We start from the raw sequence: 25,726 nt of genomic DNA, 5'->3' as shown, positions 1-25,726 counted from the left end.
GCAAGCAAACTATTCCTCCAGGAGAGGGCGCCAACAGACTACTAAAGAGATCATCATTACTCAAAGAAAACCCCAAAAACCAATGCATGATAGGAATAAACAGGTAACTTTCTTTGGAGTGGAAGCGGAGAGATCGCACCAGATGCCAATTCTAGATCTTATCACACCTGTGGTCACTGCAGCAGCAGGTGAATCCACTTTGTCCAAAAGGGATCTATTCCATTCAATTGCAAATGATCTAGATAAGACAGAGAACTGCAGCACGGGACATAGCCGAGTTGGTCAGGTTGAGTGGTGATGAGTTTGCTATTTGGATGAATAAAGAAAGTCAAAAGTGTGAAAGATAAAAAACAAAAGGAGGAAGTGTGAAAAGTGAATGGGCCAAATTGAGGTGCATATGAAGACGTATGCTTTCTTCCAATTCATTAAACCGGGCTAATATGAATCAGGTGAATTGAGTTCTGCTTTTGGAAACTGGGTTAAGAAGGGGTGCACCGTTCCTGGAGGTACTGCAATACCAGGTCAATGCGTGGAGTGGACAGAGCAAGCTCTTTTTCCATCTCCCTGTTCTAAAAATCCATTTAATATATGGTCCCCAGATAGGGGACGTATCAGATATTAAACTGATAAGAACAGATACTACACTTGATCTTAGCCAAAAGGCCGAGAAGCGATAACCAGAATTGGTTTGGGCCTCGAGTGGCACCCTGGCCTATGCCGGACACATCTTAGGGAGAGAGAGCGAGAGGGAGACAAACCCACGCCTACAGAAGACATTTTGTCACCCAAGCCAACCCTTGAAAAGGCTGCTTTGCAGAGCAAAAACAAGAAGAATGGTGCGTTTTGCAGCCGCCGCCCCCCACTGCAATGAATCTGAATAACTCCTCCTTTAGGGCGCAAGCAACTCCCCTCCCCCTTGCAGTCTTTCCAATTCACGATACAAAAAGACGGACAGGACAGGTTGCCTGACTTTCCGTCACTGCCACCCTTTGCCATCCTTACCCGTAGAAAGCCCTTTCATCATCCCCAAACCCTAATCTTTTCCCTTTCCTTCCCAGCCCCCAAACCCTGCCCTCTGTACCCTTCTCACCACCCGCATCCCTTCTCCTGTCATCCCCCTACCACCCGGGAAAAAAAGAGCTTGCCCCCTCCTTACACTAGCCCACCCTCCCACCCAAAGAACAACTTCTGCTGCGCAGCTTGTTTTCTAGGCAGCAGCGCTATTGTGATGTCAGCGGGGGCATTGTGACAAGCCGCCAGTGTTCCGTCTCTTCATGTTGTGCACAGTTCAAACGGAAAATACATCAACAGGCAGACTACAGAAAAACTTACTATCAAAGGTTAGAGGGGGGCTTTCTCAGAGGGCTTTTTACAGTTTTTCTATTCCCAATTAGCCGTTTAAGTGTACTTATTGAAAGTAGTAATTCTTTCATAGGCCGCCCTTTCTTAGTATTTGACGTTCCTTATATTGCGGTATGAGGCTTTGCAGCAGGTTGCAAACATTCATCACCCATGACTGTCCCCAATTGAGCTCAGAAGCTCAATGTCTATCATGACCTCTCTTTTAGAATGTCCAAGAGCAAGCAAACTATTCCTCCAGGAGAGGGCGCCAACAGACTACTAAAGAGATCATCATTACTCAAAGAAAACCCCAAAAACCAATGCATGATAGGAATAAACAGGTAACTTTCTTTGGAGTGGAAGCGGAGAGATCGCACCAGATGCCAATTCTAGATCTTATCACACCTGTGGTCACTGCAGCAGCAGGTGAATCCACTTTGTCCAAAAGGGATCTATTCCATTCAATTGCAAATGATCTAGATAAGACAGAGAACTGCAGCACGGGACATAGCCGAGTTGGTCAGGTTGAGTGGTGATGAGTTTGCTATTTGGATGAATAAAGAAAGTCAAAAGTGTGAAAGATAAAAAACAAAAGGAGGAAGTGTGAAAAGTGAATGGGCCAAATTGAGGTGCATATGAAGACGTATGCTTTCTTCCAATTCATTAAACCGGGCTAATATGAATCAGGTGAATTGAGTTCTGCTTTTGGAAACTGGGTTAAGAAGGGGTGCACCGTTCCTGGAGGTACTGCAATACCAGGTCAATGCGTGGAGTGGACAGAGCAAGCTCTTTTTCCATCTCCCTGTTCTAAAAATCCATTTAATATATGGTCCCCAGATAGGGGACGTATCAGATATTAAACTGATAAGAACAGATACTACACTTGATCTTAGCCAAAAGGCCGAGAAGCGATAACCAGAATTGGTTTGGGCCTCGAGTGGCACCCTGGCCTATGCCGGACACATCTTAGGGAGAGAGAGCGAGAGGGAGACAAACCCACGCCTACAGAAGACATTTTGTCACCCAAGCCAACCCTTGAAAAGGCTGCTTTGCAGAGCAAAAACAAGAAGAATGGTGCGTTTTGCAGCCGCCGCCCCCCACTGCAATGAATCTGAATAACTCCTCCTTTAGGGCGCAAGCAACTCCCCTCCCCCTTGCAGTCTTTCCAATTCACGATACAAAAAGACGGACAGGACAGGTTGCCTGACTTTCCGTCACTGCCACCCTTTGCCATCCTTACCCGTAGAAAGCCCTTTCATCATCCCCAAACCCTAATCTTTTCCCTTTCCTTCCCAGCCCCCAAACCCTGCCCTCTGTACCCTTCTCACCACCCGCATCCCTTCTCCTGTCATCCCCCTACCACCCGGGAAAAAAAGAGCTTGCCCCCTCCTTACACTAGCCCACCCTCCCACCCAAAGAACAACTTCTTCTGCGCAGCTTGTTTTCTAGGCAGCAGCGCTATTGTGATGTCAGCGGGGGCATTGTGACAAGCCGCCAGTGTTCCGTCTCTTCATGTTGTGCACAGTTCAAATGGAAAATACATCAACAGGCAGACTACAGAAAAACTTACTATCAAAGGTTAGAGGGGGGCTTTCTCAGAGGGCTTTTTACAGTTTTTCTATTCCCAATTAGCCGTTTAAGTGTACTTATTGAAAGTAGTAATTCTTTCATAGGCCGCCCTTTCTTAGTATTTGACGTTCCTTATATTGCGGTATGAGGCTTTGCAGCAGGTTGCAAACATTCATCACCCATGACTGTCCCCAATTGAGCTCAGAAGCTCAATGTCTATCATGACCTCTCTTTTAGAATGTCCAAGAGCAAGCAAACTATTCCTCCAGGAGAGGGCGCCAACAGACTACTAAAGAGATCATCATTACTCAAAGAAAACCCCAAAAACCAATGCATGATAGGAATAAACAGGTAACTTTCTTTGGAGTGGAAGCGGAGAGATCGCACCAGATGCCAATTCTAGATCTTATCACACCTGTGGTCACTGCAGCAGCAGGTGAATCCACTTTGTCCAAAAGGGATCTATTCCATTCAATTGCAAATGATCTAGATAAGACAGAGAACTGCAGCACGGGACATAGCCGAGTTGGTCAGGTTGAGTGGTGATGAGTTTGCTATTTGGATGAATAAAGAAAGTCAAAAGTGTGAAAGATAAAAAACAAAAGGAGGAAGTGTGAAAAGTGAATGGGCCAAATTGAGGTGCATATGAAGACGTATGCTTTCTTCCAATTCATTAAACCGGGCTAATATGAATCAGGTGAATTGAGTTCTGCTTTTGGAAACTGGGTTAAGAAGGGGTGCACCGTTCCTGGAGGTACTGCAATACCAGGTCAATGCGTGGAGTGGACAGAGCAAGCTCTTTTTCCATCTCCCTGTTCTAAAAATCCATTTAATATATGGTCCCCAGATAGGGGACGTATCAGATATTAAACTGATAAGAACAGATACTACACTTGATCTTAGCCAAAAGGCCGAGAAGCGATAACCAGAATTGGTTTGGGCCTCGAGTGGCACCCTGGCCTATGCCGGACACATCTTAGGGAGAGAGAGCGAGAGGGAGACAAACCCACGCCTACAGAAGACATTTTGTCACCCAAGCCAACCCTTGAAAAGGCTGCTTTGCAGAGCAAAAACAAGAAGAATGGTGCGTTTTGCAGCCGCCGCTTCCCACTGCAATGAATCTGAATAACTCCTCCTTTAGGGCGCAAGCAACTCCCCTCCCCCTTGCAGTCTTTCCAATTCACGATACAAAAAGACGGACAGGACAGGTTGCCTGACTTTCCGTCACTGCCACCCTTTGCCATCCTTACCCGTAGAAAGCCCTTTCATCATCCCCAAACCCTAATCTTTTCCCTTTCCTTCCCAGCCCCCAAACCCTGCCCTCTGTACCCTTCTCACCACCCGCATCCCTTCTCCTGTCATCCCCCTACCACCCGGGAAAAAAAGAGCTTGCCCCCTCCTTACACTAGCCCACCCTCCCACCCAAAGAACAACTTCTGCTGCGCAGCTTGTTTTCTAGGCAGCAGCGCTATTGTGATGTCAGCGGGGGCATTGTGACAAGCCGCCAGTGTTCCGTCTCTTCATGTTGTGCACAGTTCAAACGGAAAATACATCAACAGGCAGACTACAGAAAAACTTACTATCAAAGGTTAGAGGGGGGCTTTCTCAGAGGGCTTTTTACAGTTTTTCTATTCCCAATTAGCCGTTTAAGTGTACTTATTGAAAGTAGTAATTCTTTCATAGGCCGCCCTTTCTTAGTATTTGACGTTCCTTATATTGCGGTATGAGGCTTTGCAGCAGGTTGCAAACATTCATCACCCATGACTGTCCCCAATTGAGCTCAGAAGCTCAATGTCTATCATGACCTCTCTTTTAGAATGTCCAAGAGCAAGCAAACTATTCCTCCAGGAGAGGGCGCCAACAGACTACTAAAGAGATCATCATTACTCAAAGAAAACCCCAAAAACCAATGCATGATAGGAATAAACAGGTAACTTTCTTTGGAGTGGAAGTGGAGAGATCGCACCAGATGCCAATTCTAGATCTTATCACACCTGTGGTCACTGCAGCAGCAGGTGAATCCACTTTGTCCAAAAGGGATCTATTCCATTCAATTGCAAATGATCTAGATAAGACAGAGAACTGCAGCACGGGACATAGCCGAGTTGGTCAGGTTGAGTGGTGATGAGTTTGCTATTTGGATGAATAAAGAAAGTCAAAAGTGTGAAAGATAAAAAACAAAAGGAGGAAGTGTGAAAAGTGAATGGGCCAAATTGAGGTGCATATGAAGACGTATGCTTTCTTCCAATTCATTAAACCGGGCTAATATGAATCAGGTGAATTGAGTTCTGCTTTTGGAAACTGGGTTAAGAAGGGGTGCACCGTTCCTGGAGGTACTGCAATACCAGGTCAATGCGTGGAGTGGACAGAGCAAGCTCTTTTTCCATCTCCCTGTTCTAAAAATCCATTTAATATATGGTCCCCAGATAGGGGACGTATCAGATATTAAACTGATAAGAACAGATACTACACTTGATCTTAGCCAAAAGGCCGAGAAGCGATAACCAGAATTGGTTTGGGCCTCGAGTGGCACCCTGGCCTATGCCGGACACATCTTAGGGAGAGAGAGCGAGAGGGAGACAAACCCACGCCTACAGAAGACATTTTGTCACCCAAGCCAACCCTTGAAAAGGCTGCTTTGCAGAGCAAAAACAAGAAGAATGGTGCGTTTTGCAGCCGCCGCCCCCCACTGCAATGAATCTGAATAACTCCTCCTTTAGGGCGCAAGCAACTCCCCTCCCCCTTGCAGTCTTTCCAATTCACGATACAAAAAGACGGACAGGACAGGTTGCCTGACTTTCCGTCACTGCCACCCTTTGCCATCCTTACCCGTAGAAAGCCCTTTCATCATCCCCAAACCCTAATCTTTTCCCTTTCCTTCCCAGCCCCCAAACCCTGCCCTCTGTACCCTTCTCACCACCCGCATCCCTTCTCCTGTCATCCCCCTACCACCCGGGAAAAAAAGAGCTTGCCCCCTCCTTACACTAGCCCACCCTCCCACCCAAAGAACAACTTCTGCTGCGCAGCTTGTTTTCTAGGCAGCAGCGCTATTGTGATGTCAGCGGGGGCATTGTGACAAGCCGCCAGTGTTCCGTCTCTTCATGTTGTGCACAGTTCAAACGGAAAATACATCAACAGGCAGACTACAGAAAAACTTACTATCAAAGGTTAGAGGGGGGCTTTCTCAGAGGGCTTTTTACAGTTTTTCTATTCCCAATTAGCCGTTTAAGTGTACTTATTGAAAGTAGTAATTCTTTCATAGGCCGCCCTTTCTTAGTATTTGACGTTCCTTATATTGCGGTATGAGGCTTTGCAGCAGGTTGCAAACATTCATCACCCATGACTGTCCCCAATTGAGCTCAGAAGCTCAATGTCTATCATGACCTCTCTTTTAGAATGTCCAAGAGCAAGCAAACTATTCCTCCAGGAGAGGGCGCCAACAGACTACTAAAGAGATCATCATTACTCAAAGAAAACCCCAAAAACCAATGCATGATAGGAATAAACAGGTAACTTTCTTTGGAGTGGAAGCGGAGAGATCGCACCAGATGCCAATTCTAGATCTTATCACACCTGTGGTCACTGCAGCAGCAGGTGAATCCACTTTGTCCAAAAGGGATCTATTCCATTCAATTGCAAATGATCTAGATAAGACAGAGAACTGCAGCACGGGACATAGCCGAGTTGGTCAGGTTGAGTGGTGATGAGTTTGCTATTTGGATGAATAAAGAAAGTCAAAAGTGTGAAAGATAAAAAACAAAAGGAGGAAGTGTGAAAAGTGAATGGGCCAAATTGAGGTGCATATGAAGACGTATGCTTTCTTCCAATTCATTAAACCGGGCTAATATGAATCAGGTGAATTGAGTTCTGCTTTTGGAAACTGGGTTAAGAAGGGGTGCACCGTTCCTGGAGGTACTGCAATACCAGGTCAATGCGTGGAGTGGACAGAGCAAGCTCTTTTTCCATCTCCCTGTTCTAAAAATCCATTTAATATATGGTCCCCAGATAGGGGACGTATCAGATATTAAACTGATAAGAACAGATACTACACTTGATCTTAGCCAAAAGGCCGAGAAGCGATAACCAGAATTGGTTTGGGCCTCGAGTGGCACCCTGGCCTATGCCGGACACATCTTAGGGAGAGAGAGCGAGAGGGAGACAAACCCACGCCTACACAAGACATTTTGTCACCCAAGCCAACCCTTGAAAAGGCTGCTTTGCAGAGCAAAAACAAGAAGAATGGTGCGTTTTGCAGCCGCCGCCCCCCACTGCAATGAATCTGAATAACTCCTCCTTTAGGGCGCAAGCAACTCCCCTCCCCCTTGCAGTCTTTCCAATTCACGATACAAAAAGACGGACAGGACAGGTTGCCTGACTTTCCGTCACTGCCACCCTTTGCCATCCTTACCCGTAGAAAGCCCTTTCATCATCCCCAAACCCTAATCTTTTCCCTTTCCTTCCCAGCCCCCAAACCCTGCCCTCTGTACCCTTCTCACCACCCGCATCCCTTCTCCTGTCATCCCCCTACCACCCGGGAAAAAAAGAGCTTGCCCCCTCCTTACACTAGCCCACCCTCCCACCCAAAGAACAACTTCTGCTGCGCAGCTTGTTTTCTAGGCAGCAGCGCTATTGTGATGTCAGCGGGGGCATTGTGACAAGCCGCCAGTGTTCCGTCTCTTCATGTTGTGCACAGTTCAAACGGAAAATACATCAACAGGCAGACTACAGAAAAACTTACTATCAAAGGTTAGAGGGGGGCTTTCTCAGAGGGCTTTTTACAGTTTTTCTATTCCCAATTAGCCGTTTAAGTGTACTTATTGAAAGTAGTAATTCTTTCATAGGCCGCCCTTTCTTAGTATTTGACGTTCCTTATATTGCGGTATGAGGCTTTGCAGCAGGTTGCAAACATTCATCACCCATGACTGTCCCCAATTGAGCTCAGAAGCTCAATGTCTATCATGACCTCTCTTTTAGAATGTCCAAGAGCAAGCAAACTATTCCTCCAGGAGAGGGCGCCAACAGACTACTAAAGAGATCATCATTACTCAAAGAAAACCCCAAAAACCAATGCATGATAGGAATAAACAGGTAACTTTCTTTGGAGTGGAAGCGGAGAGATCGCACCAGATGCCAATTCTAGATCTTATCACACCTGTGGTCACTGCAGCAGCAGGTGAATCCACTTTGTCCAAAAGGGATCTATTCCATTCAATTGCAAATGATCTAGATAAGACAGAGAACTGCAGCACGGGACATAGCCGAGTTGGTCAGGTTGAGTGGTGATGAGTTTGCTATTTGGATGAATAAAGAAAGTCAAAAGTGTGAAAGATAAAAAACAAAAGGAGGAAGTGTGAAAAGTGAATGGGCCAAATTGAGGTGCATATGAAGACGTATGCTTTCTTCCAATTCATTAAACCGGGCTAATATGAATCAGGTGAATTGAGTTCTGCTTTTGGAAACTGGGTTAAGAAGGGGTGCACCGTTCCTGGAGGTACTGCAATACCAGGTCAATGCGTGGAGTGGACAGAGCAAGCTCTTTTTCCATCTCCCTGTTCTAAAAATCCATTTAATATATGGTCCCCAGATAGGGGACGTATCAGATATTAAACTGATAAGAACAGATTTTGATTTAATGAAGCTTTCCAAAGCACCACAAAAAATGCATGACCGAAGTCACACCAAAAACAGTGCAAAGGCTAGGATTCGTGTGGACCCCACCGTGAGGAGAGGGTCCCCAAAAATCAACCCCGTCCCTCCGAGCCAGAAGGCCACGGCAAGGGTCAGGGATCTTCGGTGCTCCCCCAAGCCGAAGCCTGGTTGAGCCTTGTCGTTGCTCCCAGCGTCCACCCAGGCATCTTACCCAAGTGGAGTAGAGAGCTACTAGTTGTTGGTTTCGCAGCCGAAACTGCCCGGACCGTCAACCGGTGTTGGTTTCTCAGCCCAAGGCTAACCGGACCTCCAACCGGGTGTTGGTTTCTCAGCCGAAGCTGACCCAGACCTCCAACCGGGTGTTGGTTTCTCAGCCGAAGCTGACCCAGACCTCCAACCGGGTGTTAGTTTCTCAGCCCAAAGCTGACCAGACCTCCGACCGGGATTATAAAAATTTCCCTTCCTAGCCAGAAGGCCGGGATAGGGTAATATGCTCAAAAAGTATGAAAAGGCAAGGTACGGTGTGCTACAGAGCCCAAGGCTTGCCGGGGTCCCAAGCCAGCAAGCTCAGACTCACTCCAGGGTCGTCAGTCCTGGGGCACGTTGTACCATAGCCCCCCACCCTTACTCAGTCTAATAGCCTCGATCCTGGTAGGGCCATGTTTTCCTCTAGATGAATATACTATCCACCCAGAGTACTAGCAAGCGCAACCTTCCAGTGTGCATTGTATCATTGTACTAAGGTGGCCTGGAGCTTAAACCACCTCTTCGAACAACACTACACTTGATCTTAGCCAAAAGGCCGAGAAGCGATAACCAGAATTGGTTTGGGCCTCGAGTGGCACCCTGGCCTATGCCGGACACATCTTAGGGAGAGAGAGCGAGACAAACCCACGCCTACAGAAGACATTTTGTCACCCAAGCCAACCCTTGAAAAGGCTGCTTTGCAGAGCAAAAACAAGAAGAATGGTGCGTTTTGCAGCCGCCGCCCCCCACTGCAATGAATCTGAATAACTCCTCCTTTAGGGCGCAAGCAACTCCCCTCCCCCTTGCAGTCTTTCCAATTCACGATACAAAAAGACGGACAGGACAGGTTGCCTGACTTTCCGTCACTGCCACCCTTTGCCATCCTTACCCGTAGAAAGCCCTTTCATCATCCCCAAACCCTAATCTTTTCCCTTTCCTTCCCAGCCCCCAAACCCTGCCCTCTGTACCCTTCTCACCACCCGCATCCCTTCTCCTGTCATCCCCCTACCACCCGGGAAAAAAAGAGCTTGCCCCCTCCTTACACTAGCCCACCCTCCCACCCAAAGAACAACTTCTGCTGCGCAGCTTGTTTTCTAGGCAGCAGCGCTATTGTGATGTCAGCGGGGGCATTGTGACAAGCCGCCAGTGTTCCGTCTCTTCATGTTGTGCACAGTTCAAACGGAAAATACATCAACAGGCAGACTACAGAAAAACTTACTATCAAAGGTTAGAGGGGGGCTTTCTTAGAGGGCTTTTTACAGTTTTTCTATTCCCAATTAGCCGTTTAAGTGTACTTATTGAAAGTAGTAATTCTTTCATAGGCCGCCCTTTCTTAGTATTTGACGTTCCTTATATTGCGGTATGAGGCTTTGCAGCAGGTTGCAAACATTCATCACCCATGACTGTCCCCAATTGAGCTCAGAAGCTCAATGTCTATCATGACCTCTCTTTTAGAATGTCCAAGAGCAAGCAAACTATTCCTCCAGGAGAGGGCGCCAACAGACTACTAAAGAGATCATCATTACTCAAAGAAAACCCCAAAAACCAATGCATGATAGGAATAAACAGGTAACTTTCTTTGGAGTGGAAGCGGAGAGATCGCACCAGATGCCAATTCTAGATCTTATCACACCTGTGGTCACTGCAGCAGCAGGTGAATCCACTTTGTCCAAAAGGGATCTATTCCATTCAATTGCAAATGATCTAGATAAGACAGAGAACTGCAGCACGGGACATAGCCGAGTTGGTCAGGTTGAGTGGTGATGAGTTTGCTATTTGGATGAATAAAGAAAGTCAAAAGTGTGAAAGATAAAAAACAAAAGGAGGAAGTGTGAAAAGTGAATGGGCCAAATTGAGGTGCATATGAAGACGTATGCTTTCTTCCAATTCATTAAACCGGGCTAATATGAATCAGGTGAATTGAGTTCTGCTTTTGGAAACTGGGTTAAGAAGGGGTGCACCGTTCCTGGAGGTACTGCAATACCAGGTCAATGCGTGGAGTGGACAGAGCAAGCTCTTTTTCCATCTCCCTGTTCTAAAAATCCATTTAATATATGGTCCCCAGATAGGGGACGTATCAGATATTAAACTGATAAGAACAGATTTTTGATTTAATGAAGCTTTCCAAAGCACCGCAAAAATGCATGACCGAAGTCACACCAAAAACAGTGCAAAGGCTAGGATTCGTGTGGACCCCTCCGTGAGAAGAGGATCCCCAAAAATCAACCCCGTCCCTCCGAGCCAGAAGGCCACAGCGAGGGTCAGGGATCTTCGGTGCTCCCCCAAGCCGAAGCCTGGTTGAGCCTTGTTGTTGCTCCCAGCGTCCACCGAGGCATCTTACCCAAGTGGAGTAGGGAGCTACTAGTCGTTGGTATCGCAGCCGAGACTGCCCGGACCGTCAACCGGTGTTGGTTTCTCAGCCCAAGGCTGACCGGACCTCCAACCGGGTGTTGGTTTCTCAGCCCAAGGCTGACCGGACCTCCAACCGGGTGTTGGTTTCTCAGCCCAAGGCTAACCGGACCTCCAACCAGGTGTTGGTTTCTCAGCCAAAGCTGACCCGGACCTCCAACCGGGTGTTGGTTTCTCAGCCCAAAGCTGACCGGACCTCCGACCGGGATTATAAAAATTTCCCTTCTTAGCCAGAAGGCCGGGATAGGGCAATATGCTTAAAAAGTATGAATAGGCAAGGCGCGGCGTGCGACAGAGTCTGAGGCTTACCAGGGTCCCAACCTAGCAAGTTCAGACTCCCTCCAGGGTGTCCATTCCTGGGGCACATTGCACCATAACCCCCACACTTACTCAGTCTAATAGCCTCGATCCTGGTAGGGCCATGGTTTCCTCTAGATGGATATACTATCCTCCCAAAGTACTAACAAGCGCAACCTTCCAGTGTGCATTGCATCATTGTACTAAGGTGGCCGGAGCCTTAAACCACCTTTTCGAACGATACTACACTTGATCTTAGCCGAAAGGCCGAGAAGCGATAACCAGAATTGGTTTGGGCCTCGAGTGGCACCCTGGCCTATGCCGGACACATCTTAGGGAGAGAGAGCGAGAGGGAGACAAACCCACGCCTACAGAAGACATTTTGTCACCCAAGCCAACCCTTGAAAAGGCTGCTTTGCAGAGCAAAAACAAGAAGAATGGTGCGTTTTGCAGCCGCCGCCCCCCACTGCAATGAATCTGAATAACTCCTCCTTTAGGGCGCAAGCAACTCCCCTCCCCCTTGCAGTCTTTCCAATTCACGATACAAAAAGACGGACAGGACAGGTTGCCTGACTTTCCGTCACTGCCACCCTTTGCCATCCTTACCCGTAGAAAGCCCTTTCATCATCCCCAAACCCTAATCTTTTCCCTTTCCTTCCCAGCCCCCAAACCCTGCCCTCTGTACCCTTCTCACCACCCGCATCCCTTCTCCTGTCATCCCCCTACCACCCGGGAAAAAAAGAGCTTGCCCCCTCCTTACACTAGCCCACCCTCCCACCCAAAGAACAACTTCTGCTGCGCAGCTTGTTTTCTAGGCAGCAGCGCTATTGTGATGTCAGCGGGGGCATTGTGACAAGCCGCCAGTGTTCCGTCTCTTCATGTTGTGCACAGTTCAAACGGAAAATACATCAACAGGCAGACTACAGAAAAACTTACTATCAAAGGTTAGAGGGGGGCTTTCTCAGAGGGCTTTTTACAGTTTTTCTATTCCCAATTAGCCGTTTAAGTGTACTTATTGAAAGTAGTAATTCTTTCATAGGCCGCCCTTTCTTAGTATTTGACGTTCCTTATATTGCGGTATGAGGCTTTGCAGCAGGTTGCAAACATTCATCACCCATGACTGTCCCCAATTGAGCTCAGAAGCTCAATGTCTATCATGACCTCTCTTTTAGAATGTCCAAGAGCAAGCAAACTATTCCTCCAGGAGAGGGCGCCAACAGACTACTAAAGAGATCATCATTACTCAAAGAAAACCCCAAAAACCAATGCATGATAGGAATAAACAGGTAACTTTCTTTGGAGTGGAAGCGGAGAGATCGCACCAGATGCCAATTCTAGATCTTATCACACCTGTGGTCACTGCAGCAGCAGGTGAATCCACTTTGTCCAAAAGGGATCTATTCCATTCAATTGCAAATGATCTAGATAAGACAGAGAACTGCAGCACGGGACATAGCCGAGTTGGTCAGGTTGAGTGGTGATGAGTTTGCTATTTGGATGAATAAAGAAAGTCAAAAGTGTGAAAGATAAAAAACAAAAGGAGGAAGTGTGAAAAGTGAATGGGCCAAATTGAGGTGCATATGAAGACGTATGCTTTCTTCCAATTCATTAAACCGGGCTAATATGAATCAGGTGAATTGAGTTCTGCTTTTGGAAACTGGGTTAAGAAGGGGTGCACCGTTCCTGGAGGTACTGCAATACCAGGTCAATGCGTGGAGTGGACAGAGCAAGCTCTTTTTCCATCTCCCTGTTCTAAAAATCCATTTAATATATGGTCCCCAGATAGGGGACGTATCAGATATTAAACTGATAAGAACAGATACTACACTTGATCTTAGCCAAAAGGCCGAGAAGCGATAACCAGAATTGGTTTGGGCCTCGAGTGGCACCCTGGCCTATGCCGGACACATCTTAGGGAGAGAGAGCGAGAGGGAGACAAACCCACGCCTACAGAAGACATTTTGTCACCCAAGCCAACCCTTGAAAAGGCTGCTTTGCAGAGCAAAAACAAGAAGAATGGTGCGTTTTGCAGCCGCTGCCCCCCACTGCAATGAATCTGAATAACTCCTCCTTTAGGGCGCAAGCAACTCCCCTCCCCCTTGCAGTCTTTCCAATTCACGATACAAAAAGACGGACAGGACAGGTTGCCTGACTTTCCGTCACTGCCACCCTTTGCCATCCTTACCCGTAGAAAGCCCTTTCATCATCCCCAAACCCTAATCTTTTCCCTTTCCTTCCCAGCCCCCAAACCCTGCCCTCTGTACCCTTCTCACCACCCGCATCCCTTCTCCTGTCATCCCCCTACCACCCGGGAAAAAAAGAGCTTGCCCCCTCCTTACACTAGCCCACCCTCCCACCCAAAGAACAACTTCTGCTGCGCAGCTTGTTTTCTAGGCAGCAGCGCTATTGTGATGTCAGCGGGGGCATTGTGACAAGCCGCCAGTGTTCCGTCTCTTCATGTTGTGCACAGTTCAAACGGAAAATACATCAACAGGCAGACTACAGAAAAACTTACTATCAAAGGTTAGAGGGGGGCTTTCTCAGAGGGCTTTTTACAGTTTTTCTATTCCCAATTAGCCGTTTAAGTGTACTTATTGAAAGTAGTAATTCTTTCATAGGCCGCCCTTTCTTAGTATTTGACGTTCCTTATATTGCGGTATGAGGCTTTGCAGCAGGTTGCAAACATTCATCACCCATGACTGTCCCCAATTGAGCTCAGAAGCTCAATGTCTATCATGACCTCTCTTTTAGAATGTCCAAGAGCAAGCAAACTATTCCTCCAGGAGAGGGCGCCAACAGACTACTAAAGAGATCATCATTACTCAAAGAAAACCCCAAAAACCAATGCATGATAGGAATAAACAGGTAACTTTCTTTGGAGTGGAAGCGGAGAGATCGCACCAGATGCCAATTCTAGATCTTATCACACCTGTGGTCACTGCAGCAGCAGGTGAATCCACTTTGTCCAAAAGGGATCTATTCCATTCAATTGCAAATGATCTAGATAAGACAGAGAACTGCAGCACGGGACATAGCCGAGTTGGTCAGGTTGAGTGGTGATGAGTTTGCTATTTGGATGAATAAAGAAAGTCAAAAGTGTGAAAGATAAAAAACAAAAGGAGGAAGTGTGAAAAGTGAATGGGCCAAATTGAGGTGCATATGAAGACGTATGCTTTCTTCCAATTCATTAAACCGGGCTAATATGAATCAGGTGAATTGAGTTCTGCTTTTGGAAACTGGGTTAAGAAGGGGTGCACCGTTCCTGGAGGTACTGCAATACCAGGTCAATGCGTGGAGTGGACAGAGCAAGCTCTTTTTCCATCTCCCTGTTCTAAAAATCCATTTAATATATGGTCCCCAGATAGGGGACGTATCAGATATTAAACTGATAAGAACAGATTTTTGATTTAATGAAGCTTTCCAAAGCACCACAAAAAATGCATGACCGAAGTCACACCAAAAACAGTGCAAAGGCTAGGATTCGTGTGGACCCCACCGTGAGGAGAGGGTCCCCAAAAATCAACCCCGTCCCTCCGAGCCAGAAGGCCACAGAACGGATCAGGGATCTTCGGTGCTCCCCCAAGCCGAAGCCTGGTTGAGCCTTGTCGTTGCTCCCAGCGTCCACCCAGGCATCTTACCCAAGTGGAGTAGAGAGCTACTAGTTGTTGGTTTCGCAGCCGAAACTGCCCGGACCGTCAACCGGTGTTGGTTTCTCAGCCCAAGGCTAACCGGACCTCCAACCGGGTGTTGGTTTCTCAGCCGAAGCTGACCCAGACCTCCAACCGGGTGTTGGTTTCTCAGCCGAAGCTGACCCAGACCTCCAACCGGGTGTTAGTTTCTCAGCCCAAAGCTGACCAGACCTCCGACCGGGATTATAAAAATTTCCCTTCCTAGCCAGAAGGCCGGGATAGGGTAATATGCTCAAAAAGTATGAAAAGGCAAGGTACGGTGTGCTACAGAGCCCAAGGCTTGCCGGGGTCCCAAGCCAGCAAGCTCAGACTCACTCCAGGGTCGTCAGTCCTGGGGCACGTTGTACCATAGCCCCCCACCCTTACTCAGTCTAATAGCCTCGATCCTGGTAGGGCCATGTTTTCCTCTAGATGAATATACTATCCACCCAGAGTACTAGCAAGCGCAACCTTCCAGTGTGCATTGTATCATTGTACTAAGGTGGCCTGGAGCTTAAACCACCTCTTCGAACAACACTACACTTGATCTTAGCCAAAAGGCCGAGAAGCGATAACCAGAATTGGTTTGGGCCTCGAGTGGCACCCTGGCCTATGCCGGACACATCTTAGGGAGAGAGAGCGAGACAAACCCACGCCTACAGAAGACATTTTGTCACCCAAGCCAACCCTTGAAAAGGCTGCTTTGCAGAGCAAAAACAAGAAGAATGGTGCGTTTTGCAGCCGCCGCCCCCCACTGCAATGAATCTGAATAACTCCTCCTTTAGGGCGCAAGCAACTCCCCTCCCCCTTGCAGTCTTTCCAATTCACGATACAAAAAGACGGACAGGACAGGTTGCCTGACTTTCCGTCACTGCCACCCTTTGCCATCCTTACCCGTAGAAAGCCCTTTCATCATCCCCAAACCCTAATCTTTTCCCTTTCCTTCCCAGCCCCCAAACCCTGCCCTCTGTACCCTTCTCACCACCCGCATCCCTTCTCCTGTCATCCCCCTACCACCCGGGAAAAAAAGAGCTTGCCCCCTCCTTACACTAGCCCACCCTCCCACCCAAAGAACAACTTCTGCTGCGCAGCTTGTTTTCTAGGCAGCAGCGCTATTGTGATGTCAGCGGGGGCATTGTGACAAGCCGCCAGTGTTCCGTCTCTTCATGTTGTGCACAGTTCAAACGGAAAATACATCAACAGGCAGACTACAGAAAAACTTACTATCAAAGGTTAGAGGGGGGCTTTCTCAGAGGGCTTTTTACAGTTTTTCTATTCCCAATTAGCCGTTTAAGTGTACTTATTGAAAGTAGTAATTCTTTCATAGGCCGCCCTTTCTTAGTATTTGACGTTCCTTATATTGCGGTATGAGGCTTTGCAGCAGGTTGCAAACATTCATCACCCATGACTGTCCCCAATTGAGCTCAGAAGCTCAATGTCTATCATGACCTCTCTTTTAGAATGTCCAAGAGCAAGCAAACTATTCCTCCAGGAGAGGGCGCCAACAGACTACTAAAGAGATCATCATTACTCAAAGAAAACCCCAAAAACCAATGCATGATAGGAATAAACAGGTAACTTTCTTTGGAGTGGAAGCGGAGAGATCGCACCAGATGCCAATTCTAGATCTTATCACACCTGTGGTCACTGCAGCAGCAGGTGAATCCACTTTGTCCAAAAGGGATCTATTCCATTCAATTGCAAATGATCTAGATAAGACAGAGAACTGCAGCACGGGACATAGCCGAGTTGGTCAGGTTGAGTGGTGATGAGTTTGCTATTTGGATGAATAAAGAAAGTCAAAAGTGTGAAAGATAAAAAACAAAAGGAGGAAGTGTGAAAAGTGAATGGGCCAAATTGAGGTGCATATGAAGACGTATGCTTTCTTCCAATTCATTAAACCGGGCTAATATGAATCAGGTGAATTGAGTTCTGCTTTTGGAAACTGGGTTAAGAAGGGGTGCACCGTTCCTGGAGGTACTGCAATACCAGGTCAATGCGTGGAGTGGACAGAGCAAGCTCTTTTTCCATCTCCCTGTTCTAAAAATCCATTTAATATATGGTCCCCAGATAGGGGACGTATCAGATATTAAACTGATAAGAACAGATACTACACTTGATCTTAGCCAAAAGGCCGAGAAGCGATAACCAGAATTGGTTTGGGCCTCGAGTGGCACCCTGGCCTATGCCGGACACATCTTAGGGAGAGAGAGCGAGAGGGAGACAAACCCACGCCTACAGAAGACATTTTGTCACCCAAGCCAACCCTTGAAAAGGCTGCTTTGCAGAGCAAAAACAAGAAGAATGGTGCGTTTTGCAGCCGCCGCCCCCCACTGCAATGAATCTGAATAACTCCTCCTTTAGGGCGCAAGCAACTCCCCTCCCCCTTGCAGTCTTTCCAATTCACGATACAAAAAGACGGACAGGACAGGTTGCCTGACTTTCCGTCACTGCCACCCTTTGCCATCCTTACCCGTAGAAAGCCCTTTCATCATCCCCAAACCCTAATCTTTTCCCTTTCCTTCCCAGCCCCCAAACCCTGCCCTCTGTACCCTTCTCACCACCCGCATCCCTTCTCCTGTCATCCCCCTACCACCCGGGAAAAAAAGAGCTTGCCCCCTCCTTACACTAGCCCACCCTCCCACCCAAAGAACAACTTCTGCTGCGCAGCTTGTTTTCTAGGCAGCAGCGCTATTGTGATGTCAGCGGGGGCATTGTGACAAGCCGCCAGTGTTCCGTCTCTTCATGTTGTGCACAGTTCAAACGGAAAATACATCAACAGGCAGACTACAGAAAAACTTACTATCAAAGGTTAGAGGGGGGCTTTCTCAGAGGGCTTTTTACAGTTTTTCTATTCCCAATTAGCCGTTTAAGTGTACTTATTGAAAGTAGTAATTCTTTCATAGGCCGCCCTTTCTTAGTATTTGACGTTCCTTATATTGCGGTATGAGGCTTTGCAGCAGGTTGCAAACATTCATCACCCATGACTGTCCCCAATTGAGCTCAGAAGCTCAATGTCTATCATGACCTCTCTTTTAGAATGTCCAAGAGCAAGCAAACTATTCCTCCAGGAGAGGGCGCCAACAGACTACTAAAGAGATCATCATTACTCAAAGAAAACCCCAAAAACCAATGCATGATAGGAATAAACAGGTAACTTTCTTTGGAGTGGAAGCGGAGAGATCGCACCAGATGCCAATTCTAGATCTTATCACACCTGTGGTCACTGCAGCAGCAGGTGAATCCACTTTGTCCAAAAGGGATCTATTCCATTCAATTGCAAATGATCTAGATAAGACAGAGAACTGCAGCACGGGACATAGCCGAGTTGGTCAGGTTGAGTGGTGATGAGTTTGCTATTTGGATGAATAAAGAAAGTCAAAAGTGTGAAAGATAAAAAACAAAAGGAGGAAGTGTGAAAAGTGAATGGGCCAAATTGAGGTGCATATGAAGACGTATGCTTTCTTCCAATTCATTAAACCGGGCTAATATGAATCAGGTGAATTGAGTTCTGCTTTTGGAAACTGGGTTAAGAAGGGCTGCACCGTTCCTGGAGGTACTGCAATACCAGGTCAATGCGTGGAGTGGACAGAGCAAGCTCTTTTTCCATCTCCCTGTTCTAAAAATCCATTTAATATATGGTCCCCAGATAGGGGACGTATCAGATATTAAACTGATAAGAACAGATACTACACTTGATCTTAGCCAAAAGGCCGAGAAGCGATAACCAGAATTGGTTTGGGCCTCGAGTGGCACCCTGGCCTATGCCGGACACATCTTAGGGAGAGAGAGCGAGAGGGAGACAAACCCACGCCTACAGAAGACATTTTGTCACCCAAGCCAACCCTTGAAAAGGCTGCTTTGCAGAGCAAAAACAAGAAGAATGGTGCGTTTTGCAGCCGCCGCCCCCCACTGCAATGAATCTGAATAACTCCTCCTTTAGGGCGCAAGCAACTCCCCTCCCCCTTGCAGTCTTTCCAATTCACGATACAAAAAGACGGACAGGACAGGTTGCCTGACTTTCCGTCACTGCCACCCTTTGCCATCCTTACCCGTAGAAAGCCCTTTCATCATCCCCAAACCCTAATCTTTTCCCTTTCCTTCCCAGCCCCCAAACCCTGCCCTCTGTACCCTTCTCACCACCCGCATCCCTTCTCCTGTCATCCCCCTACCACCCGGGAAAAAAAGAGCTTGCCCCCTCCTTACACTAGCCCACCCTCCCACCCAAAGAACAACTTCTGCTGCGCAGCTTGTTTTCTAGGCAGCAGCGCTATTGTGATGTCAGCGGGGGCATTGTGACAAGCCGCCAGTGTTCCGTCTCTTCATGTTGTGCACAGTTCAAACGGAAAATACATCAACAGGCAGACTACAGAAAAACTTACTATCAAAGGTTAGAGGGGGGCTTTCTCAGAGGGCTTTTTACAGTTTTTCTATTCCCAATTAGCCGTTTAAGTGTACTTATTGAAAGTAGTAATTCTTTCATAGGCCGTCCTTTCTTAGTATTTGACGTTCCTTATATTGCGGTATGAGGCTTTGCAGCAGGTTGCAAACATTCATCACCCATGACTGTCCCCAATTGAGCTCAGAAGCTCAATGTCTATCATGACCTCTCTTTTAGAATGTCCAAGAGCAAGCAAACTATTCCTCCAGGAGAGGGCGCCAACAGACTACTAAAGAGATCATCATTACTCAAAGAAAACCCCAAAAACCAATGCATGATAGGAATAAACAGGTAACTTTCTTTGGAGTGGAAGCGGAGAGATCGCACCAGATGCCAATTCTAGATCTTATCACACCTGTGGTCACTGCAGCAGCAGGTGAATCCACTTTGTCCAAAAGGGATCTATTCCATTCAATTGCAAATGATCTAGATAAGACAGAGAACTGCAGCACGGGACATAGCCGAGTTGGTCAGGTTGAGTGGTGATGAGTTTGCTATTTGGATGAATAAAGAAAGTCAAAAGTGTGAAAGATAAAAAACAAAAGGAGGAAGTGTGAAAAGTGAATGGGCCAAATTGAGGTGCATATGAAGACGTATGCTTTCTTCCAATTCATTAAACCGGGCTAATATGAATCAGGTGAATTGAGTTCTGCTTTTGGAAACTGGGTTAAGAAGGGGTGCACCGTTCCTGGAGGTACTGCAATACCAGGTCAATGCGTGGAGTGGACAGAGCAAGCTCTTTTTCCATCTCCCTGTTCTAAAAATCCATTTAATATATGGTCCCCAGATAGGGGACGTATCAGATATTAAACTGATAAGAACAGATTTTTGATTTAATGAAGCTTTCCAAAGCACCACAAAAAATGCATGACCGAAGTCACACCAAAAACAGTGCAAAGGCTAGGATTCGTGTGGACCCCACCGTGAGGAGAGGGTCCCCAAAAATCAACCCCGTCCCTCCGAGCCAGAAGGCCACAGCAAGGGTCAGGGATCTTCGGTGCTCCCCCAAGCCGAAGCCTGGTTGAGCCTTGTCGTTGCTCCCAGTGTCCACCCAGGCATCTTACCCAAGTGGAGTAGAGAGCTACTAGTTGTTGGTTTCGCAGCCGAAACTGCCCGGACCGTCAACCGGTGTTGGTTTCTCAGCCCAAGGCTAACCGGACCTCCAACCGGGTGTTGGTTTCTCAGCCGAAGCTGACCCAGACCTCCAACCGGGTGTTGGTTTCTCAGCCGAAGCTGACCCAGACCTCCAACCGGGTGTTAGTTTCTCAGCCCAAAGCTGACCAGACCTCCGACCGGGATTATAAAAATTTCCCTTCCTAGCCAGAAGGCCGGGATAGGATAATATGCTCAAAAAGTATGAAAAGGCAAGGTACGGTGTGCTACAGAGCCCAAGGCTTGCCGGGGTCCCAAGCCAGCAAGCTCAGACTCACTCCAGGGTCGTCAGTCCTGGGGCACGTTGTACCATAGCCCCCCACCCTTACTCAGTCTAATAGCCTCGATCCTGGTAGGGCCATGTTTTCCTCTAGATGAATATACTATCCACCCAGAGTACTAGCAAGCGCAACCTTCCAGTGTGCATTGTATCATTGTACTAAGGTGGCCTGGAGCTTAAACCACCTCTTCGAACAACACTACACTTGATCTTAGCCAAAAGGCCGAGAAGCGATAACCAGAATTGGTTTGGGCCTCGAGTGGCACCCTGGCCTATGCCGGACACATCTTAGGGAGAGAGAGCGAGAGGGAGACAAACCCACGCCTACAGAAGACATTTTGTCACCCAAGCCAACCCTTGAAAAGGCTGCTTTGCAGAGCAAAAACAAGAAGAATGGTGCGTTTTGCAGCCGCCGCCCCCCACTGCAATGAATCTGAATAACTCCTCCTTTAGGGCGCAAGCAACTCCCCTCCCCCTTGCAGTCTTTCCAATTCACGATACAAAAAGACGGACAGGACAGGTTGCCTGACTTTCCGTCACTGCCACCCTTTGCCATCCTTACCCGTAGAAAGCCCTTTCATCATCCCCAAACCCTAATCTTTTCCCTTTCCTTCCCAGCCCCCAAACCCTGCCCTCTGTACCCTTCTCACCACCCGCATCCCTTCTCCTGTCATCCCCCTACCACCCGGGAAAAAAAGAGCTTGCCCCCTCCTTACACTAGCCCACCCTCCCACCCAAAGAACAACTTCTGCTGCGCAGCTTGTTTTCTAGGCAGCAGCGCTATTGTGATGTCAGCGGGGGCATTGTGACAAGCCGCCAGTGTTCCGTCTCTTCATGTTGTGCACAGTTCAAACGGAAAATACATCAACAGGCAGACTACAGAAAAACTTACTATCAAAGGTTAGAGGGGGGCTTTCTCAGAGGGCTTTTTACAGTTTTTCTATTCCCAATTAGCCGTTTAAGTGTACTTATTGAAAGTAGTAATTCTTTCATAGGCCGCCCTTTCTTAGTATTTGACGTTCCTTATATTGCGGTATGAGGCTTTGCAGCAGGTTGCAAACATTCATCACCCATGACTGTCCCCAATTGAGCTCAGAAGCTCAATGTCTATCATGACCTCTCTTTTAGAATGTCCAAAAGCAAGCAAACTATTCCTCCAGGAGAGGGCGCCAACAGACTACTAAAGAGATCATCATTACTCAAAGAAAACCCCAAAAACCAATGCATGATAGGAATAAACAGGTAACTTTCTTTGGAGTGGAAGCGGAGAGATCGCACCAGATGCCAATTCTAGATCTTATCACACCTGTGGTCACTGCAGCAGCAGGTGAATCCACTTTGTCCAAAAGGGATCTATTCCATTCAATTGCAAATGATCTAGATAAGACAGAGAACTGCAGCACGGGACATAGCCGAGTTGGTCAGGTTGAGTGGTGATGAGTTTGCTATTTGGATGAATAAAGAAAGTCAAAAGTGTGAAAGATAAAAAACAAAAGGAGGAAGTGTGAAAAGTGAATGGGCCAAATTGAGGTGCATATGAAGACGTATGCTTTCTTCCAATTCATTAAACCGGGCTAATATGAATCAGGTGAATTGAGTTCTGCTTTTGGAAACTGGGTTAAGAAGGGGTGCACCGTTCCTGGAGGTACTGCAATACCAGGTCAATGCGTGGAGTGGACAGAGCAAGCTCTTTTTCCATCTCCCTGTTCTAAAAATCCATTTAATATATGGTCCCCAGATAGGGGACGTATCAGATATTAAACTGATAAGAACAGATACTACACTTGATCTTAGCCAAAAGGCCGAGAAGCGATAACCAGAATTGGTTTGGGCCTCGAGTGGCACCCTGGCCTATGCCGGACACATCTTAGGGAGAGAGAGCGAGAGGGAGACAAACCCACGCCTACAGAAGACATTTTGTCACCCAAGCCAACCCTTGAAAAGGCTGCTTTGCAGAGCAAAAACAAGAAGAATGGTGCGTTTTGCAGCCGCCGCCCCCCACTGCAATGAATCTGAATAACTCCTCCTTTAGGGCGCAAGCAACTCCCCTCCCCCTTGCAGTCTTTCCAATTCACGATACAAAAAGACGGACAGGACAGGTTGCCTGACTTTCCGTCACTGCCACCCTTTGCCATCCTTACCCGTAGAAAGCCCTTTCATCATCCCCAAACCCTAATCTTTTCCCTTTCCTTCCCAGCCCCCAAACCCTGCCCTCTGTACCCTTCTCACCACCCGCATCCCTTCTCCTGTCATCCCCCTACCACCCGGGAAAAAAAGAGCTTGCCCCCTCCTTACACTAGCCCACCCTCCCACCCAAAGAACAACTTCTGCTGCGCAGCTTGTTTTCTAGGCAGCAGCGCTATTGTGATGTCAGCGGGGGCATTGTGACAAGCCGCCAGTGTTCCGTCTCTTCATGTTGTGCACAGTTCAAACGGAAAATACATCAACAGGCAGACTACAGAAAAACTTACTATCAAAGGTTAGAGGGGGGCTTTCTCAGAGGGCTTTTTACAGTTTTTCTATTCCCAATTAGCCGTTTAAGTGTACTTATTGAAAGTAGTAATTCTTTCATAGGCCGCCCTTTCTTAGTATTTGACGTTCCTTATATTGCGGTATGAGGCTTTGCAGCAGGTTGCAAACATTCATCACCCATGACTGTCCCCAATTGAGCTCAGAAGCTCAATGTCTATCATGACCTCTCTTTTAGAATGTCCAAGAGCAAGCAAACTATTCCTCCAGGAGAGGGCGCCAACAGACTACTAAAGAGATCATCATTACTCAAAGAAAACCCCAAAAACCAATGCATGATAGGAATAAACAGGTAACTTTCTTTGGAGTGGAAGCGGAGAGATCGCACCAGATGCCAATTCTAGATCTTATCACACCTGTGGTCACTGCAGCAGCAGGTGAATCCACTTTGTCCAAAAGGGATCTATTCCATTCAATTGCAAATGATCTAGATAAGACAGAGAACTGCAGCACGGGACATAGCCGAGTTGGTCAGGTTGAGTGGTGATGAGTTTGCTATTTGGATGAATAAAGAAAGTCAAAAGTGTGAAAGATAAAAAACAAAAGGAGGAAGTGTGAAAAGTGAATGGGCCAAATTGAGGTGCATATGAAGACGTATGCTTTCTTCCAATTCATTAAACCGGGCTAATATGAATCAGGTGAATTGAGTTCTGCTTTTGGAAACTGGGTTAAGAAGGGGTGCACCGTTCCTGGAGGTACTGCAATACCAGGTCAATGCGTGGAGTGGACAGAGCAAGCTCTTTTTCCATCTCCCTGTTCTAAAAATCCATTTAATATATGGTCCCCAGATAGGGGACGTATCAGATATTAAACTGATAAGAACAGATACTACACTTGATCTTAGCCAAAAGGCCGAGAAGCGATAACCAGAATTGGTTTGGGCCTCGAGTGGCACCCTGGCCTATGCCGGACACATCTTAGGGAGAGAGAGCGAGAGGGAGACAAACCCACGCCTACAGAAGACATTTTGTCACCCAAGCCAACCCTTGAAAAGGCTGCTTTGCAGAGCAAAAACAAGAAGAATGGTGCGTTTTGCAGCCGCCGCCCCCCACTGCAATGAATCTGAATAACTCCTCCTTTAGGGCGCAAGCAACTCCCCTCCCCCTTGCAGTCTTTCCAATTCACGATACAAAAAGACGGACAGGACAGGTTGCCTGACTTTCCGTCACTGCCACCCTTTGCCATCCTTACCCGTAGAAAGCCCTTTCATCATCCCCAAACCCTAATCTTTTCCCTTTCCTTCCCAGCCCCCAAACCCTGCCCTCTGTACCCTTCTCACCACCCGCATCCCTTCTCCTGTCATCCCCCTACCACCCGGGAAAAAAAGAGCTTGCCCCCTCCTTACACTAGCCCACCCTCCCACCCAAAGAACAACTTCTGCTGCGCAGCTTGTTTTCTAGGCAGCAGCGCTATTGTGATGTCAGCGGGGGCATTGTGACAAGCCGCCAGTGTTCCGTCTCTTCATGTTGTGCACAGTTCAAACGGAAAATACATCAACAGGCAGACTACAGAAAAACTTACTATCAAAGGTTAGAGGGGGGCTTTCTCAGAGGGCTTTTTACAGTTTTTCTATTCCCAATTAGCCGTTTAAGTGTACTTATTGAAAGTAGTAATTCTTTCATAGGCCGCCCTTTCTTAGTATTTGACGTTCCTTATATTGCGGTATGAGGCTTTGCAGCAGGTTGCAAACATTCATCACCCATGACTGTCCCCAATTGAGCTCAGAAGCTCAATGTCTATCATGACCTCTCTTTTAGAATGTCCAAGAGCAAGCAAACTATTCCTCCAGGAGAGGGCGCCAACAGACTACTAAAGAGATCATCATTACTCAAAGAAAACCCCAAAAACCAATGCATGATAGGAATAAACAGGTAACTTTCTTTGGAGTGGAAGCGGAGAGATCGCACCAGATGCCAATTCTAGATCTTATCACACCTGTGGTCACTGCAGCAGCAGGTGAATCCACTTTGTCCAAAAGGGATCTATTCCATTCAATTGCAAATGATCTAGATAAGACAGAGAACTGCAGCACGGGACATAGCCGAGTTGGTCAGGTTGAGTGGTGATGAGTTTGCTATTTGGATGAATAAAGAAAGTCAAAAGTGTGAAAGATAAAAAACAAAAGGAGGAAGTGTGAAAAGTGAA

General features: G+C 47.3%; 14 non-coding genes across 14 annotated transcripts; all 14 read right to left on the bottom strand.

Moving 5' to 3' along the window:
• Nucleotides 1–484: 484 nt before the first annotated feature.
• LOC142252116 (U2 spliceosomal RNA) lies at nucleotides 485–675 on the bottom strand. The gene has a single exon (XR_012725508.1). It is a non-coding gene; the product is annotated as a U2 spliceosomal RNA (small nuclear RNA).
• A 1,388-nt stretch (nucleotides 676–2,063) lies between these two features.
• On the bottom strand, nucleotides 2,064–2,254 carry LOC142252115 (U2 spliceosomal RNA). Its single transcript, XR_012725507.1, has one exon. It is a non-coding gene; the product is annotated as a U2 spliceosomal RNA (small nuclear RNA).
• Nucleotides 2,255–3,642: 1,388 nt separating this feature from the next.
• On the bottom strand, nucleotides 3,643–3,833 carry LOC142252114 (U2 spliceosomal RNA). The gene has a single exon (XR_012725506.1). It is a non-coding gene; the product is annotated as a U2 spliceosomal RNA (small nuclear RNA).
• A 1,388-nt stretch (nucleotides 3,834–5,221) lies between these two features.
• LOC142252113 (U2 spliceosomal RNA) lies at nucleotides 5,222–5,412 on the bottom strand. Its single transcript, XR_012725505.1, has one exon. It is a non-coding gene; the product is annotated as a U2 spliceosomal RNA (small nuclear RNA).
• Nucleotides 5,413–6,800: 1,388 nt separating this feature from the next.
• LOC142252112 (U2 spliceosomal RNA) lies at nucleotides 6,801–6,991 on the bottom strand. Its single transcript, XR_012725504.1, has one exon. It is a non-coding gene; the product is annotated as a U2 spliceosomal RNA (small nuclear RNA).
• A 1,388-nt stretch (nucleotides 6,992–8,379) lies between these two features.
• On the bottom strand, nucleotides 8,380–8,575 carry LOC142253093 (U2 spliceosomal RNA). Its single transcript, XR_012726413.1, has one exon. It is a non-coding gene; the product is annotated as a U2 spliceosomal RNA (small nuclear RNA).
• Nucleotides 8,576–10,755: 2,180 nt separating this feature from the next.
• On the bottom strand, nucleotides 10,756–10,951 carry LOC142253138 (U2 spliceosomal RNA). Its single transcript, XR_012726456.1, has one exon. It is a non-coding gene; the product is annotated as a U2 spliceosomal RNA (small nuclear RNA).
• Nucleotides 10,952–13,178: 2,227 nt separating this feature from the next.
• Nucleotides 13,179–13,369, bottom strand: LOC142252111 (U2 spliceosomal RNA). The gene has a single exon (XR_012725503.1). It is a non-coding gene; the product is annotated as a U2 spliceosomal RNA (small nuclear RNA).
• Nucleotides 13,370–14,757: 1,388 nt separating this feature from the next.
• LOC142252987 (U2 spliceosomal RNA) lies at nucleotides 14,758–14,950 on the bottom strand. Its single transcript, XR_012726333.1, has one exon. It is a non-coding gene; the product is annotated as a U2 spliceosomal RNA (small nuclear RNA).
• A 2,184-nt stretch (nucleotides 14,951–17,134) lies between these two features.
• Nucleotides 17,135–17,325, bottom strand: LOC142252109 (U2 spliceosomal RNA). The gene has a single exon (XR_012725501.1). It is a non-coding gene; the product is annotated as a U2 spliceosomal RNA (small nuclear RNA).
• Nucleotides 17,326–18,713: 1,388 nt separating this feature from the next.
• LOC142252831 (U2 spliceosomal RNA) lies at nucleotides 18,714–18,904 on the bottom strand. Its single transcript, XR_012726197.1, has one exon. It is a non-coding gene; the product is annotated as a U2 spliceosomal RNA (small nuclear RNA).
• A 1,388-nt stretch (nucleotides 18,905–20,292) lies between these two features.
• LOC142252986 (U2 spliceosomal RNA) lies at nucleotides 20,293–20,485 on the bottom strand. The gene has a single exon (XR_012726332.1). It is a non-coding gene; the product is annotated as a U2 spliceosomal RNA (small nuclear RNA).
• A 2,190-nt stretch (nucleotides 20,486–22,675) lies between these two features.
• Nucleotides 22,676–22,866, bottom strand: LOC142252108 (U2 spliceosomal RNA). The gene has a single exon (XR_012725500.1). It is a non-coding gene; the product is annotated as a U2 spliceosomal RNA (small nuclear RNA).
• A 1,388-nt stretch (nucleotides 22,867–24,254) lies between these two features.
• On the bottom strand, nucleotides 24,255–24,445 carry LOC142252107 (U2 spliceosomal RNA). The gene has a single exon (XR_012725499.1). It is a non-coding gene; the product is annotated as a U2 spliceosomal RNA (small nuclear RNA).
• Nucleotides 24,446–25,726: the final 1,281 nt, after the last annotated feature.

The sequence above is a fragment of the Anomaloglossus baeobatrachus genome, chromosome 9 (genome assembly GCF_048569485.1).
Source record: "Anomaloglossus baeobatrachus isolate aAnoBae1 chromosome 9, aAnoBae1.hap1, whole genome shotgun sequence".
Classification (NCBI taxonomy): domain Eukaryota; kingdom Metazoa; phylum Chordata; class Amphibia; order Anura; family Aromobatidae; genus Anomaloglossus; species Anomaloglossus baeobatrachus.
The sequence above is the reverse complement of the archived record's forward strand: the minus strand, read 5'-3'. Positions and strand labels throughout refer to the sequence as shown.